Source organism: Ursus maritimus, unplaced genomic scaffold (genome assembly GCF_017311325.1).
Source record: "Ursus maritimus isolate PB19 unplaced genomic scaffold, ASM1731132v1 scaffold_2, whole genome shotgun sequence".
In the NCBI taxonomy this organism is placed as follows: Eukaryota; Metazoa; Chordata; class Mammalia; order Carnivora; family Ursidae; genus Ursus; species Ursus maritimus.
The window spans coordinates 18,525,036-18,541,041 of record NW_024424452.1 but is presented as its reverse complement, the minus strand read 5'-3'; the positions used below and the strand labels follow the sequence as shown (position 1 = coordinate 18,541,041).

At 50.3% G+C, this 16,006-nt stretch overlaps 1 long non-coding RNA gene across 2 annotated transcripts in view; it reads right to left on the bottom strand.

The window, feature by feature from the left end:
* LOC103657807 overlaps nucleotides 1-16,006 on the bottom strand; it is a 31,415-nt gene that overhangs the window by 9,742 nt on the left and 5,667 nt on the right. The window contains exons 2-5 of one of the 2 annotated variants that reach the window (XR_005836023.1): nucleotides 14,634-14,758; nucleotides 9,033-9,195; nucleotides 7,191-7,336; nucleotides 3,188-3,345 (exon numbers count right to left, since the gene is read on the bottom strand). This is a non-coding gene — a long non-coding RNA (uncharacterized LOC103657807). The remainder of the gene's footprint in view (nucleotides 1-3,187; nucleotides 3,346-7,190; nucleotides 7,337-9,032; nucleotides 9,196-14,633; nucleotides 14,759-16,006) is intronic. The other variant, XR_566962.2, reaches the window with a different exon arrangement.

Genomic DNA, 16,006 nt, shown 5'->3' with positions numbered 1-16,006 from the left:
GGTTGACCTCTCCCAGCCCTCGGCCTCTGTAGGGCTCCTTGAGACCATGTCAGGGCAGAAAGGAGCAGGGTGCAGAGAGCCAGAGAGCCCACCAAGCATTTTCCACCCACCAACCACAGGCTCTTGTGAGAGATTGAAATCGGCTTCCTTCTGACTGGTCATGTGGGGCCAACCCAGTCATTATGGCTCCTCTTACCTCTCTGTGACCTGGTTCGGAGGTTAAGATTGTTTTTCTTAGAATCCCCAGGCAGTCCCCAAAAGACAACAACCTTCCAGAGGCCTCGTAAAGCTTGGTAATGGGAAGCATATTTCTCCTATCTTCTGCTTTCAGCAAAGTGACACGTAATAAAGATTTTTGAAACCCTCCTAACATATGATAATAATTATGTCATTAGATTGGGGCCAGGAAGTATTGACGTCCAGTACCAAGTTGGTCAGATGGGCATGAAGCAGCCTTGATAAGGATGAGATGGGGGGAGGTTCCCTCTAGTGTCACCCAGGCAGAGCCAACAAGAAATCTGTGCTTAGAACAGGCAAGGGGATAATGGCAGGAAAAGCAGGAGCTGGATTCTGGGGCACAGTTTGGTGTTGGATGAGCTCACAAGTTTGCAAGATGTTACTCTGTTCAAAGCAACTGTTTAGGCAGGGATAGCAATTAATACGGCATTAATGAGTTTCCACTAATAAGTGATGATGGTAATGATGGTAAATATGAATCACAGTCCTTTCTTTCTTTCTTTTTTTTTTTTAAAGATTTTATTTATTTATTCGACAGAGATAGAGACAGCCAGCAAGAGAGGGAACACAAGGGGGAGCGGGAGAGAAAGAAGCAGGCTCATAGCAGAAGAGCCTGATGTGGGGCTCGATCCCGTAACGCCAGGACCACGCCCTGAGCCGAAGGCAGATGCTTAACCGCTGTGCCACCCAGGCGCCTCTCACAGTCCTTTCTTAATCATGTTCATATCCTGGCATTTAACAGAGGCTTAAAATACAGGAAAGACTCATAAAATATCTGTGACTTGTGCTGAATTATATTGGTGGTGACAAAAATATTGGTAACAGTGGCAGTGAAGGCAGTGGTGGTGTTGGTGGTGCTGGTGATGGTGGTGGTGCTGGTGATGGTGGTGGTGTTGTGGTGGTGGTGGTGGTGACGGTGGTGGTGTTGTGGTGGTGGAAGTACTGATGGTGGGGGTGGTGGTGGAAGTACTGATGGTGGTGGTGGTGATGGTGGTGGTGTTGGTGGTGGTGCTGGTGCTGGTGATGGTGACGGTGGTGGTGTTGTGGTGGTGGTGGTGGTGGAAGTACTGATGGTGGTGGTGATGGTGGGGGTGGTGGTGGAAGTACTGATGGTGATGATGGTGTCAACTACACTTCAGCTTTTTTTAAAAAGCACATAACAAGATAAAAACATATTATCAAAAATATTACATTGGCAAAAAAAAAGAATCTGGGCTCTGGAGTTTACTTGAATTTGAATCCTCAATTGTGCTGTGTGATAAGTTACAAGTCTCTCTGAGCCTTCATTCCTTCATATGTACAATGAAGCTCATAACAGCACAAAACTCCCAGGGCTGTCATGAAGATGACAGGAGATGCTGTAAGGCGCACTGCCCAGCACCCAGTGCCCTGTGGGGTTCAGTACCATTAGTTGGCATAATTATTACCCACCATGCTGTTAGACAAGTAGAAGGGTCTGTCCCCAGGATTCTATGGGGTAAGGGCTGGCATCAGGAGACTCCCTCTCCATGGGGCACCTGGGAGGCTCAGTCAGTTAAGCGTCTGACTCTTGATTTCGGCTCAGGTCATGAGCTCAGGGTCATGGTGGGATCGAGCCCCACGTGGGGCTCTGCCCTGAGCTTGGAGGCAGCTGGAGATTCCCTCTCCCTCTGCCCTTCCTCCTACTCACATGCTCTATCTCTCTCAGAATAAAATAAAATCTTAAAAAAACAAAAACAAAAACAGGCTCCCTCTCCGAGACTCGGCATGTTCTCCAGTGCCGTCTGTCTCAACAGGACAGGAGAGGCAGCCTGCTTTTGGAACAGCTGCTGCAGAAGCTATGATGGAAAGCATGTACATACAACTGGGTGGCCTCTGCCTGGGGACGGCTGGGATAGGGGCTCTCTCAGAGCAGTCTGGCGGGGTAATTTAAATTTTTTTCTTGCACGTATAGCTTCCGCATCTTAGGCCAGTCCTCTGGAAATGTTGTGATCTGTTGAGTCATTTTGTATTCCTCTCCTCCTAAAGCTTGCTGGAGTGGCTGATACAACGGGGCTCCCCGGCTCACAGCCATGTCCTCTGAGCAGACACTGCCCTTGCTCAAACCACACGACTTTACCTTAGTCCCTAATCCTCTCTAAGGCACAACCCGGGCAGCTCTGTCTAGAAATCCTGCCCCCCACCCAGCCCCAGAGGACTGAGCACCAGCTACCATTTCACTCATTTACCCAACCACCTGTATGGAGAGTCCACTATGCTTCAAGTATCTCCCAGCCCACTGGGAAATGTTAGCACTGGGGAGCATGGGATCCATGCTGGGATAGCAGCAGCAATAAAAATGGTGGTCCTAATATCATCTAACGTTCCTTCAGCCCTTCCTGGGCAGCAGATATTATTCTAAGTTCTTTCATTCACTTACTTCCCACAACCACGTTACCAGATACATGAGATTCCCATTTTACAGATGAGGATGGGGAGATACTTACAGGTAAAGCCACTTGCCCAAAGTCTTACACCTTGTAAGTGGCAGGCCAGGACTTGACATCAAGTGGCCAAGCCCGAGTTCAGCTCTTCACCACTCTACTGTCTTTTGAAGGTTATTCAGGAGCACGTTACGGAAGCCCCTAACCCCATCTTGGAGGACGAAGGAGGAAAGGAAGGATGTCTGGAAGCAGGGTTGGCTACCTTGAGTCCCGAAAGATTGGTAGGAGACAGTAGGGTGAAGGGACGCGGAACGAACGTTCTTGGCAGAATGGTTAGCAGCAGCTTGTACCGAGACTTGAGGGTGACAGAGCCTGAGTCAAGCCCAATCCATTTCCCTGAACTATTCCAAACACGATCATCTACGCAGAGTGTAAAAATAAGGAGGATGGGGGGAAGTGATCATTTGTGGTTTCCTTACAATGCAGCAGTCATTGCCTGAGTCAGGATAAGCAACACCAGCTGCTGTAACGAACAAGCCACAACATACCAGAGGCTTACACAATAAGCTTCTATTCTTGCTCACGGAGAGTCCCACGTGAGGCTCCTGGCAGCCGTGCGGCCACTTTCTATGTGGTTACTCAGGGCTCCGGGCTCTTCCCGTCTCATGGCTCCACCATCTTCCAGGGCAAGGGTCATCAAACTTCCCTGGCAAAGCACGATAGTAAATATTTTTGGCTCTGTGCGTCACAGACTCTGTCACAATTGTTTAACTCTGCCCTTACAGCACAAACGCACAGCTCTAGATGATACAGAAATGAATGGACATGGCTGTGTGCCAATAAAACTTTACTGACAAAAACAGGCAGCAGGCGGGATGTAGCTCACAGGCTGCAGTTGGCCAACCCCTGTTCTAAGGTATCAGAGCCAGCCAGCCAGCCAGCCGACAGCGGCGCCGTAAGAAGGATCTCACGGAGGGGAGGTTGGACCAAGAGCCACAACTGAGTCCCGTGGCCACATTCCATGGCCACTGGGACTGGGAAATGCAGACCACGTGCCTGGAGGAAAAAGCACAGGGATTTTGGTGAATGTACAGCCGTCTCTGCCACATACACACTTCACTCGCATTCTTCAGTCACTAAGGGGCAGGGAGGTAGGAAGAAGGTATCAGGGGTCCCAATACACAGCTGAGTATGCTGAGGCTCAAAGAGGGCTAGGAACTGGCTGGGGTCACAGAGTCAGTGGCAAAGACCTGTCTGCGTTAAACTTGAAAAAGCAGAGTTTTCAAGGAGAAGAGAAAAAGACTGGGAACTCAACCATGGGGGAGGGAAACACTGAAGAAGTAAATAAATAAATAAATAAATAAATAAATAAATAAATAAATAACTTCACAATGGAGGATGGGTCTGGGCTCGAATATGCTCAAGCCAGAAACCCAGGTGTCAGCTCTGATTTCGCCCTTTCTCGAACCCGGGACAGCCCCTAGATGCAGGCAAGAGGGGCCTCACACCCCAGAGGACGCTGCCCCAGTCTCTCCTGGCCACCACATTCTGTCACAGAGCCCCGAGGAGTCACAGAAGCCCTGATGCAAGCCTGGCCTTCGCGTTCCCGACAAAGAGAGATGCCCCAGGACAGGAGGGCAGAATATATTTATTTAATGGTAGTGTTAACTTGGCTTGTAACTATTACACACATGGTAGGTGGATCTCTGTTTGCGCTCTCGCCTCTGTCCTGCCAGCAGGAGGGGGGTGTGTCCTTACCTCCCCGCCCCAAGGCCACCTCTTAGCCTTGGCCCATTGCATCACACTACGCCTGAACTGTTTCCCGAACCCACCCACTTCATCCCAACTCAACTGCTCCCATGCTAGTCTATGCCATCTTCACCTCTGCCACGGACTGGGGCCATGAATATCCCGATGAGCCTCCCTGTTTCTCCTGCAGCCCCTCACTGTCCTTGGTCCACACGGCAGCCAGAGCCGTTACTGCAAAGTGCAAGTCAAACCCGGTGACTCTTCTGCTCCACATCCTCCAGTGGCCTCCTTGTTCTTAATGTACCGTCCAGATTCCTCCGCATCCCACGTACATGTCCTGTTCACCTCCTGCTCATCCCCTACCGTTCCTCAAGCTCTTGCTACTCCTTCACTAAGCCAAACCTGTTCCTACCTCAGGGCCTTTGCACTTGCTATCCCTTCTGTCAGGACCATTCTTCCCCTGATATCCACATCTTGTTATTTCACACGTGGCTTGCCCAGGGATGCCCTCCCTAACTCCCCATCCGAAGACCTCTGTCACCTCATTCCCTTCAAAGCATGTCACAATCTGAAGGGATCCAGTATAGTCTTTGTCTAATTGCTTATTGTCATTCTCCCCGCAGGAGCATGTCGGCTCCAAGACTGCAAGGGGCATGTTTGTCCTTGTCATCCTCTAACACGGACCTTGTACATTTTACTGCCAGGGTTGGGAAAGCTTATGCATACTGATTGTAGGGACATTGGTTGGGGGGAGGGGTGTTTCCGTCTTCATCATCAACCATCTTCCATCTTCAGTGACACTTCGAGGAGCATCCCAGCCAGTCTGCCCAGGACAGTCCCAGTCATCAAAGTCCTGCATCCATCCTGGGACAGACCGCAGTCCCAGGAAAACCAACAAGGCTGGTCACCCCAAGTGCAGGACAGCACTTAGGAGCAGAGACGCTGAAGCCAGGCCACGTGGCATCCACTGAGCCCCAGCTCGCCACTCACTCACCAGCTGTGGGACCCTGAGCAATTTACTTAGCACTTTGTGCCTCAGTTTCCCCATTTATAAAATGAGGAGAGTAATAGTATCAACCCTATAGGGTTGTGGTGGGGATTTAATTGCGTTACCATTTGTAAAGCACCACGTGAAGCGAAACGTAAAGTACAACGTACGTAGTAAATCTTCTGTTAAAGAAATAATCTGCATGCCCCAATGTCTCTCCTCATCTAGGGGGACACCAAATGAATACCCAGGGGCACAAGCCTGTAGCTATTTCCCTCTCACTGAGAGTGACAGCCCCAAGGTGGCACTTCCTGTCTCTTGCCAGTCCCGCAAAGCGACCCGTTCAAATGCCAGTTGCCGCATATCACCTTAGCTGGCAGAAAGTTGTTCCACCTGGTCATCACCCAGAAACGATGACACTTCACTGTTCTACATGGAACTACAGGCCAGGGCCATTTGTAAATGCTGGCACCTGTCAGTCTTGGCGGAGCAGATGATGGAGAGAAAAATCCAGGGCGGGAGCCGGCCTTTATTCCACGGGCACTTTCCTGCACTGCTTCTCAGCCGAGATACAAACCAAATACAGCAGACCTTTCTTGCACCAGGCCCACCCTCCTGTGCAGCTTGTGGGGGAGAGGGCCCCCCAAAACGGCGTCAAAGTCAATCCCAGCCCAACCCTAAAGGCCTTCTCCCAGGGAGACCCTGGATCCCTTCGCTCCTTAGGTAAGGAGGAGATCTCCGTTGGCTGCACAGGAAAACGGCCTGAGGGACTTTTAGAAAGTACCTACACTCTGACCTCACCCCCATACACATGAATCAGAACATCCTGGGGTTGGTACCCGGCAGTGGGCCTTTTTAAAAGCTAAGGTGAGGCGCGCCTGGGTGGCGCAGTCGTTAAGCGTCTGCCTTCAGCTCAGGGCGTGATCCCAGCGTTCTGGGATTGAGCCCCACATCAGGCTTCTCCACTAGGAGCCTGCTTCTTCCTCTCCCACTCCCCCTGCTTGTGTTCCCTCTCTCGCTGGCTGTTTCTCTCTGTCAAATAAATAAATAAAATCTTTAAAAAAAAAGAAAAAAGCTAAGGTGACATGCGGCATTTGAATGGGAGCCCATCGTGGGGCTCGATCTCATAACCCTGAGATCATGACCTGAGCCAAAACCAAGAGTTGCACGCTTAACTGACTGAGCCACCCAGGAGCCCCAGGATGATACCTATTTTGCCCGGGTATTTGTGAGAGTAAAATGGGATAACACAGCCAGCTGGGGCAGCCCTTTACATGTTCGTTCAATCAGAATCAAAATTTGTGTTGGGGGTTCTCACCCAGGACTGCACATTTCAATCACCTGGGGATGGATGTCATCGCTTCCAGACCCTGCCCAGTAAAGCCTCCCAGGTGAGTGCGCCCTCTGGACAGAATGGATCCCATCCTGTCACCTATAAAGTGGGGGTGACAAGGAGGCTACAGTGAGCTATTACGAGGGCTGGAGGAGTTGACAGACACCACGGTCTTCGGATAACGCATGGCGATCGCTGTACAATTGTGAAATACTACAGCAGCTCCCCCCTTATCCACAGGGATATGGTCCAGACCCCTATGGATGCCGGAAAGCCCAGGTAATACCCAATCCTGGATATGCTATGTTTTGTCTACACACAGACACCTGTGATAAAGCTTAATTGATAAATTAGACATAGAAAGAGACTACTGACAATAACCAATAATAAAATAGAACAATTGTAACAGTACACTGTAATGTAAGTTGTGTGAATGCCGTCTCTCTCTCTCTCTCTAACTCTCTTAGTGCCCTGTACTCACTCTTTGTCTTCTTGTGATGATGTGAGATGTTAAAATGCCCACGTGATGAGATGAAGTGACACAGGTGTTTTGACGTAGTGACGACGACATGGCAGGAGGCCCATCATCCACTTCTGGACCGTGGTTTGACCTCAGGTAACTGAAACCTGCAGAAAGCAAAACCGCAGATAAGGGGGAGGCCTGCTCTATATTCTCACCACTTAAGAGAAGAGCCAGGCGTAGGCTCTCCCCCTCCACCCCACCCATCCTACCCCCCTCCCCAGACACAAAGCTAGGTCAGAGAAGCAGGTCCTCGTGGCCGGGCTTGGCTTCATAGGAAAGCAAATGAACTTTCCTTCTTCTCCTCCTCCTCCTCCTCCTCCTCCTCCCTCTTCTTCTTTAAAAAGAAGATGCTACATTCTACCTAATAAGATAGTGAGAACTAATTAATACGATTCTCTAAATGGGTGCTTCTCAAAGAGCGCTCCCCAGGCCAGGAGCATAAGCATTACCTGGGAGCTTGCTCCAAAGACAAATTCTGGGGCCCCACTCGAGACCTGCCAAATCAGAATATGTGAGGCTGGGCCGGGCAATCTGTTTTCTCGAACATCAGGTAATTGTGATGCCTGCAGGAGTCTGAGACTATAAAGGGCCCCCAACTGTGCCAGTCCTGTGAGAAAGTTGCCCTAAGAATGGTATTGTTTTTCTGGGGGGACACACTGGACCCCGAAGAATGAGTAATGCGTGGCATCAGCCTTTCCTCTCATCTACAGATTGGGTAGCTCAGAAAACAGATCAATTTTTAAAATTTTTTCTGAACCCACTGAATCTCTCCGACCCTTGCCTTCTGTTTTGCTGTGCTGAGCGGACACCAAAGCAAATTCAGACCTTCTTGGCTGGCCTGCTCCTTTCTGGGGTCGGGCCTGGGTCTCAGGCCGCAGTGTTAGTCACCAGTTTGGGTGGGGTGTGTGGGGGATCTGTCCCCATGGGTTACCCCTGAGATGCCTGTCCTTCCTGTCCACGTGACCCCTTCAGAAGCGGAAGCTCTCTGTGGCCTCCAGAACATGCTTGCGACCCTGGGAACTTCACTGAGGCTGCCTCTGGCACCAGGACCCAGAGCTCGAGAACTCAGATGCCCACAGAGGCTAGGCTGGTCAGAAAAAGGAACCCAGGGGACTGGCTGTGACCCAGCAGCAAGAAGGGGGTGCTGTGGGAGAAGCAGCGAGTTCATGCCAGGCCCTCCGAGGGCAGTCTCATGGGAGCACAGGCCCAGTGCTGGCCTCCTCTTCGAGACCAACTACAAATCAGGATCTGATTTTCAAGAGAAATTGAAATATACCACCTCTTGGATGTTGGCAACTAAAAAAAAAAAAGAAAAAAAGAAAAAAGCATGGGCCAAATCGAACATAGCTGTGGGCAGGATGCAGCCCAGGGGTGCTGGGGTTGGGATCTCTGGTCTTAGAAGCAGCCTCTTCCCCCAGGGCCTCACTGCCTCCCCAGGGAGACGCAGGGCAGTGGAGTCCAGGACTTAATGCTCAGGCCTGGCAGCACTCCCCCTCCCGCCCCTCCCCTGCCCCAGGCAAGTGCAGTCTCTCTGCAGTCTGTGGAGGGGGTCCCATTCTCCCCCCAACTCTTGCTCCAAGATGTTTCAAGGCACCTCAAATCCCCTGCACCTTCTAACTTCTCCTAAAAGGGAAGAAAAGCCAAAAAAGACTTATGAGCTATTTCTTCCTCCCCTTCTGCTATATTTCTCCCCTGAGGCAACAGCTGCCTGCTTTGATGAGAAGGAAAAGGGGGAACTGGAGGAAGGAGGAACAACAGGAAAGAAAGTCCTGTATCAAACTGTGATGCTGCTTCACACACAAAAGCAGATGGGAAGAGGCAGGGGAGGGGGCGTGGAATTCGGCGTCTTCCTCCTGGAGCCATCCGTCTCCACGGGGCGGGGGCTCGGACTGGGTTCCTGGATGAGATGGGGTGGTCAGGGGAGGCATCTCCATCTCCGAGGAGGTGACACTTGAGCAGACACCTGCAGGAAAAAGGAGCCAGGCTGGAACTGGTCGGGGGAAGGCATTTCAGGAAGAAGGAACAGCAAGGGCAAAGGCACCAAGAGCTGCTGGCAGGACCGGGGTGGCCGCAGGGAGGAGTCTGGATTCGCGGAGAACAAACTGTAGGGGGCGCAAGAGTAGCAGCCAGGACGGGTGAGGAGTTGCAATGGTCTGGCCGGGAGATGGAGAGTGGCAGAAGCCACGGGACTATTGGAGGAACTGGAGACCGGAGCTTGCACGCTTGCACGCGAGCTGTATTTTAGAGGCGCTGCTGGTCAGACGCGCTGGTGTTGGGCAAGGAAAGAGAAGAGGGCATCTGGATGATGCCTTCCTTTTTGCCTGGAGCGTTGCTGACTGTCAACTTGGGTCATTGAGTCATCTCTTTATTCAACAATGATTCATTGAACACCTACTGTGTGCCAGCCTCTGGCTAGACCCCGGGGAGCAACGGAGATCAAGAATACAGGGCTGCTGTCCCCAAGGAGCCACCCTAAATGACCTGGGCTTTCTGTGACGCCCCCTCCTCCAAATTGCAGAGAGAGAGGGTTAAGAGGGGGCAATGTGTCCCCCACTCCCCTCAAATGAAATATCCCTTCATGGAGTCAGCAGATCTCTACTATGCTCCTACTGTGTGCCGGGCACAGGTCAGCAGTGAACAAGACGTATCATGAGCACCTAACCTAACCTCACCTACAGAAAAAAAAGCACAGCTTAGTCTCGCCCACCTTAAATGTACGCAGAACACTTACATTAGCCTGCAGTTGGGCAAAAGCATCCAACACAGAGCCCAATTTATAAGCACGTGTTGACTAGCTCCGGTAATTGGATACTGTTCTGAAAGTGGCAAACAGAAGGGTTATATGAGTACAGGACGACTGTGAGTGTCCGCGGTTGACCCTGACAATTGCCTGGCCAGCTGCCCCTGCCCAGTGTCACACAAGGATACGCACTGCATGTCACCAGCCCAGGGGGAAAGAGCCACACTGAAAATTCCAAGAATGGTTTCTATTACATACATATTGCTTTCACACCCTGGTAAAGTCGAAAAATCCTGAGTTGGGCCATCGAACATCGGGGCATCTGTAGTGGGTTTGGAACGTGACAAGGGATCACAGGTGGAGAGAAGCCAGGAGAAGGAGAGCTCCAAGCTCTAGGCAGGGCAAGCTGGAGCCTCAGAGGCCCTGAGGAGGGTACATTCTAGAAGCAGCAAGGAGCCCCGGGGAGTTGGGGAGGCTGGAGGCAGGAGAGCAGGAGGGAGGGAGGGCAGAGGAGTAATAGCCCCCCCCCCCCCGTAGGGCCTTGTGGACCAAGGGGAAGACTTTGGGTTTCACCCTGAGCACAACAGGGACTCAGCAGAGGGTCCAGCTCACCAAGGAGTACCCCCTCTGCTACTCTGCCGTCCTCCTACCCACAGCCCTTGTGTCCCTGAGAGGGCCAGACACAGCCACCCACTGTCAGGGGCTTCTCCGGCTCCCCTGGCTCGGCTGCTGTGTCTCTGGGCTGGCAGTGCACGTGATTTACAAGTCCCTCCCCAGGATTGTGCATTTGGGGGCATCTGTTCCATGTTTGTTGCTTCTGGCCAGGGCTCCTTCACAGATCACATCCCCGCCTCCCTTCCCGGCTAATTCAAACAGCTGGTTACCGCTCACCGATTCCCCGGCTCTAATTGCCAAGGGAAGAATTATAAATAAATGTGTACAAGCAGACAGATGCTGTCATTTAAAAAAATCGATCCATCTAGCAAAAATGCCCCACTTAGGACTGAAGTGGCATACTGCAGAGCATGTGTCTTGGTGGCATTTTTAATGAAATCAGAAAAACAATGGCGGAGCTCACTAATGGATTCCAAAGGAGAGCATGGCCAAGGGCGGAGGGAGGGACCTTGTGGCTCCAACGTCCAGGACCCAGAGCCATAAAAGAGACACAGGGCCCCACTGTTCTTCCACACGTGCATCTCCCCTTTGTCCTTCTTCCAACCCAGTATGACCTCAAGTGGGGCTCATTCAGTGTAATTTTATGAGTCTCAGAAGCAGTCAGCAACCCTCACGTCGTGGCTTCTAGGAACCTCGATCCAGACTGAGCTGTCATCCTCTTTGCTATCCTGGGTGCACAGTGAGGACATCCCCTCGCTTTCCCTGTGGCCAGGTTTGTACTAAGAGGCCGCTGGAACCAGAGCCGAGGTGGCCCATCGAATTCTGCGTGAGATCTGCCACCATCTTTCCCATGCCATGCATGGACCGAAGGAGGAGGACTTGGAGGCTCCTGCAGAGGGTGCGGCCTTGGCTGGAAGGAGTGTGGGTCCCTGAATGAGTACGTGGAGCAGAGCCTCCTGTCCATTTGCATTGAGGTGAGACGAGAGAGAGAAATAAATTTACTGTCTCAGGCCAAAATTTAGGGGAAGTTTTTACTCTAAAAATCCTACCCTGGCTAATACACAATGCATCCCAGAATGAATGAATGAATGAATGAATGAATGAATGAATGAATTCCCTGAGCATGTAATAAAAATAATACCTAATTATCTCCTTCGCACATCACAAAAATCTCATGTAAGCAATGGCATGAGCCCATTTTTCAGACGGAGAAACTGAGTTCAGAAGGCTAAGGAACCCGCTGAAAGATGAACAGCCAATAATAAGAGTAACAGCTACCATTCACTGAACACTCACTATGTGCCAAACACTGCATTACATGCCTCATACATAGTATCTTCTTTATTCCTCAAAAATTCTCATAGGTGTTGTTATCAGCCCTATTTTACAGAGGAGGGAAGTAAGGCTTAGAGACATGAGTCAACTTGCTCAAGAGAAGGAGGGAGGGTAGGAGGGTAGGAAGGAAGGAGGGAGGAAGAAAGTACGATTCACACTAGAAAGCTAATAGCGCCTGTGCTTCCAATCCCAAGGAGTCTCTAATAATTAGCTAATCACATTGCAACTTAAAATACCAGCTTACCTCCAATCAGGCCAGCCCCAGAGAACTGGAGAGCTGCACTCACCCACGCAGGCACACATACACCTTAAAGGTTAAAACCGTTACACAAAATAAAACATATGGTCACCCAAATCTGCATTTATTACATCTAATTGGAAGAGACACAGTCAAGTACGTGAATATTTTAGCAGTTTCCAGCATGCAAATCACCGTGCCAAGGCCCAATTACCCGCTAATCAGCACACACAGGCCCGGCTTTCGGTGCACTGGGTTGGAATGACACTCCATCCTTTCCCTCTTGGCTGTGGTGTTGGGGCGTTCTCTCATGGCGAGTCGGTTATCATTTGCTTGTGCCTTTAAACAGGAGCCGAGGAGCAGAAAGCCTCGAAGCACCCCCTCTCACCAAGTTTATACCCGTGATTGATGTCTAGAGAACATTATGGGCAAAGGCAAGCTATTTGGCTCTAAAATCCAATAGAAAATCCAGATCTTTTCACGTAATCTCTGACTAATAAGCTTTAATGAAGAGGTTTTGATGGTTGTTGTTCAAGCCACAGGACATACAGGGAACAAATGGGAATTAACAGAAATTTCCTTTCTGGCCAACTCCAATAAAGACCAGAGTTCCCACGCCGACAGCAAGACAAAAACACAGTGGCAGTATTTGCCCAAATGCTACCCATTTGCAGCTTTCCACTGAGGATTTTCGCCATGTCTGACTATGCCCTAGAAAATTATTCACCTATTTTTCTTTGAAGCACTCATTTGAGGGGGGGGGTAAATCTTGCATCATTATGTAAATGAAAAATCCAGGATCACTCACCCTATTTAAAAATTGTATTAGTCAAGAAAGATTAGGCAGCATAGCAATCATAGTTGCTCCCAAGAGTTCAAAGGTTTAACACAGAATAACCGATGTGGGTTGACAGAGGCCCCACTCCGTCAGCGAGAGCCTCAGCAGACGGAGTCATGCCATCCTACGACGGGCAATAACAGAGCTGGAGCAACGCTCATGGGCTTTCAAATCTTCCACGCACAGCCCATTGGCCCCAAATCATCACGTGGCTTCACCTACCTGCAAGGGGACTGGGAAATATGGGGGTGCACACTCATACTGGTAAGTGGTAAATGTCTCTGCTGCAGAGAGTAGCTCCCAAGCACATAAAATGAAAATAAAACAATATGATGGAGTTCTTCCTAGAAGGCTGTGCCATGAGAATGCTCCGAGCCAGAACATGACAAAAGAAAAGAGATTCTCAAGCATTATAAATGCACTACAGACGTTTACAGCACGAAGCTGAGACTTTCCCCTTGACCCCAGAGCGAAAGGACTAGGAGAGACGTGAGAAGGCAACGGCCGTCTCACACGGGGACCCAGTGTTAGGTAGGGTGTGTCCCTGTATCACCTGAAACCATCTCCAGGCAAAACCAAACCATGGAAAGAGTTTCTTTGAAGCAAAATAGAAACCAGACGGGGATGAAGGGTGTTTCAAGTCAGATAAGAATCCTTGGGCGGGCGACAGCATCACTGATGTGGCAGGGGTACTTTCCAAAGATGATGACACCAGTGGACCGCATCTCATAAGCTCCGATTAGGTGACAAGGACAGACCTCTACCAAGAGGCGCAAGAGTCTACATTCTCTCCCCATGATTCTGAGTGGGCCTGTGACTGCGACAGAATTAAACTCCATGACTTCGGAGGCTTTGTTAAAAAGGGTGTTACACCCCAGCAACCATGAGTGCACTTGGCATCCAGATCTTAGGTTCTAAAACCATTCTCCAATAACAGGTACCAGGGCTCCTTGGAGAATTGGCTGATGTTGGCACTGGGGCGCGAAATAAACTCAACAAGCCTGGAGCATCTTACAGTGCCAGAAAGTGAGGAAGTGGTCAAGCGCGTGCACGCGCACACACACACACACACACACACGCTCTGAATGATGGGGGAATGAAAAGGTCATGGAGCCACCCTGAAGAGCTCCCCAATGGCCAACACTGGAACAATTCAAGCAACAGAGTAAATAACACACTAGTGGATGATAATCCAAAGTAGAAAATAAATAACCACGAGTCAACACGGATATAAATCACCGATCGCATAAATAAATAAATCGGGAAACACAGAGAAACCTCTCATGGAGAAGAATTCCAAGTAATCTCTGTAGATGCTCTGGCCTCAAGGACGTGGAGCACCGCTCCCCACTCCCCGTGTGCACGCTGCACAGAGCTAGTGACTTCCCCGCAAAAACTAATTGTGTGGAAAAGGGGGACGAAGAGCAATTTTACGGTGGGGACACCACTGTGGCCAAGTGATGGAGAGGAACGCCAACAGGGATCGTCATGCTGATGGTACGTGCCCCCAACATGACGTGTTCAGAAGGGCCTTTCCCCTCTGCAGTCTTGGTCCCCAAAACCCAACCCCCAGTGCAATCCCCAGAAAAACCTCAGAAAGATCCCAGCTGAGGGACCGTCTACAAAATGCCTCACCAGCACTCCTGGAAACTGTCGGAGTCGTCAAAACACGGAAAGTACGAGAAGCTGTCACGGCCCGGGGGCACGAGGGACACACGACAATTCAATGTAATATGGTATCCTGGATCCCACAGTCTATCCTAGGACAGAAAAAGGACCTTAGGTAAAAACTAAGAAAATCTGACTAAGGGACGGGCTTCAGTTGTAAAGTTATAAGAATGTATCCATATTGGCTCATTAATTGTGACAAATGTACATTAAGTTAATAAGGGAAATAGGGGTGGGGTACCTGGGGACTGTATTATCTCAGCAATTTTTCTGTAAATCTAAAACCATTCTAAAATCAAGGGGTTGTTTCCTTTTGTTTGTTTTTAATTTTTTTTTTTTTTTTGTAAGTAATACCGCTTCTTCCTGGTTCTCTCTTTTAGGGCACAGACCTGAGGGGTCCTGTGCTGACTCATGCAAGCCCCCCTCCCTGGCACCATGCACCTAGAGATGCCCACAGAGCCCCAGCGGTCCCAGCCCCTGGAGTCTTCCCAGCTGTCCCAGCCTTCCCGGCCCCAAGGGCCAGATGTGGGCCAGGGGCCCTTCCAGATGTCCCCAGCTCCTGGCCTTCTAGCCACTCCAGCTGACAACCAACTGGAAGATAGACTAGCTGTCCCCACCAAGCTCTGCTCAAACTGTAGATTCATGCAGAAAATAAATGTTTTCTGAAGTCACTTTTAACACCATGATGGTTTGTCACGTGGCATTCGTTCAATGGGACAACTGGTCCGCCAAACCGAGTCGGGGCATTGATGGCTTTCCCCTATACATCTGTCTTTGCCTCTGCCAGGGGCCGGACAGTGGACACAGAGTCACAAGAACTGGGCCCTGCTCTTCAAGAACTCTCCTGTGAGTGTTGGAAACTGAGTCCCACGAGAGGAAAAACAAATAACAACGCTGAATCCAAGCAAAGGGGTGGATACAGTATTTCCGAGACACAGAGAAGGGAATGAATGAGTCCCAGAGATCCAGGGATGCCAGAAGAGAGGAGAAAGAACAACGCTTACTGGGCACCTAATAGGTTTCACTGTTCTAACCAGGTTACAACATTTATATGAAGTAATCCTTCCAATTCCCGCTATGGTGTCATTATACCCCCTTGAGATAGGGAAACTGAGTCACGGAGACACGAAGGGATTGCTCAGGGCCTGCCAAGCGGAAGAGATAGATGTGAAGGTTCTCGGTTCTCCTACCTATAAAACGAAGGTATTGAATAAGACGCACGCCAAGGATCGTTCTGCCTCTGAGGCTTCGGTTACATGTGGTTATTTGTCTGCCCAGCATCTGTTCCCTTTCTTCCAGTAACAGCAGCCCAACTTCTACGAGCAGAACTGCCCAACCTC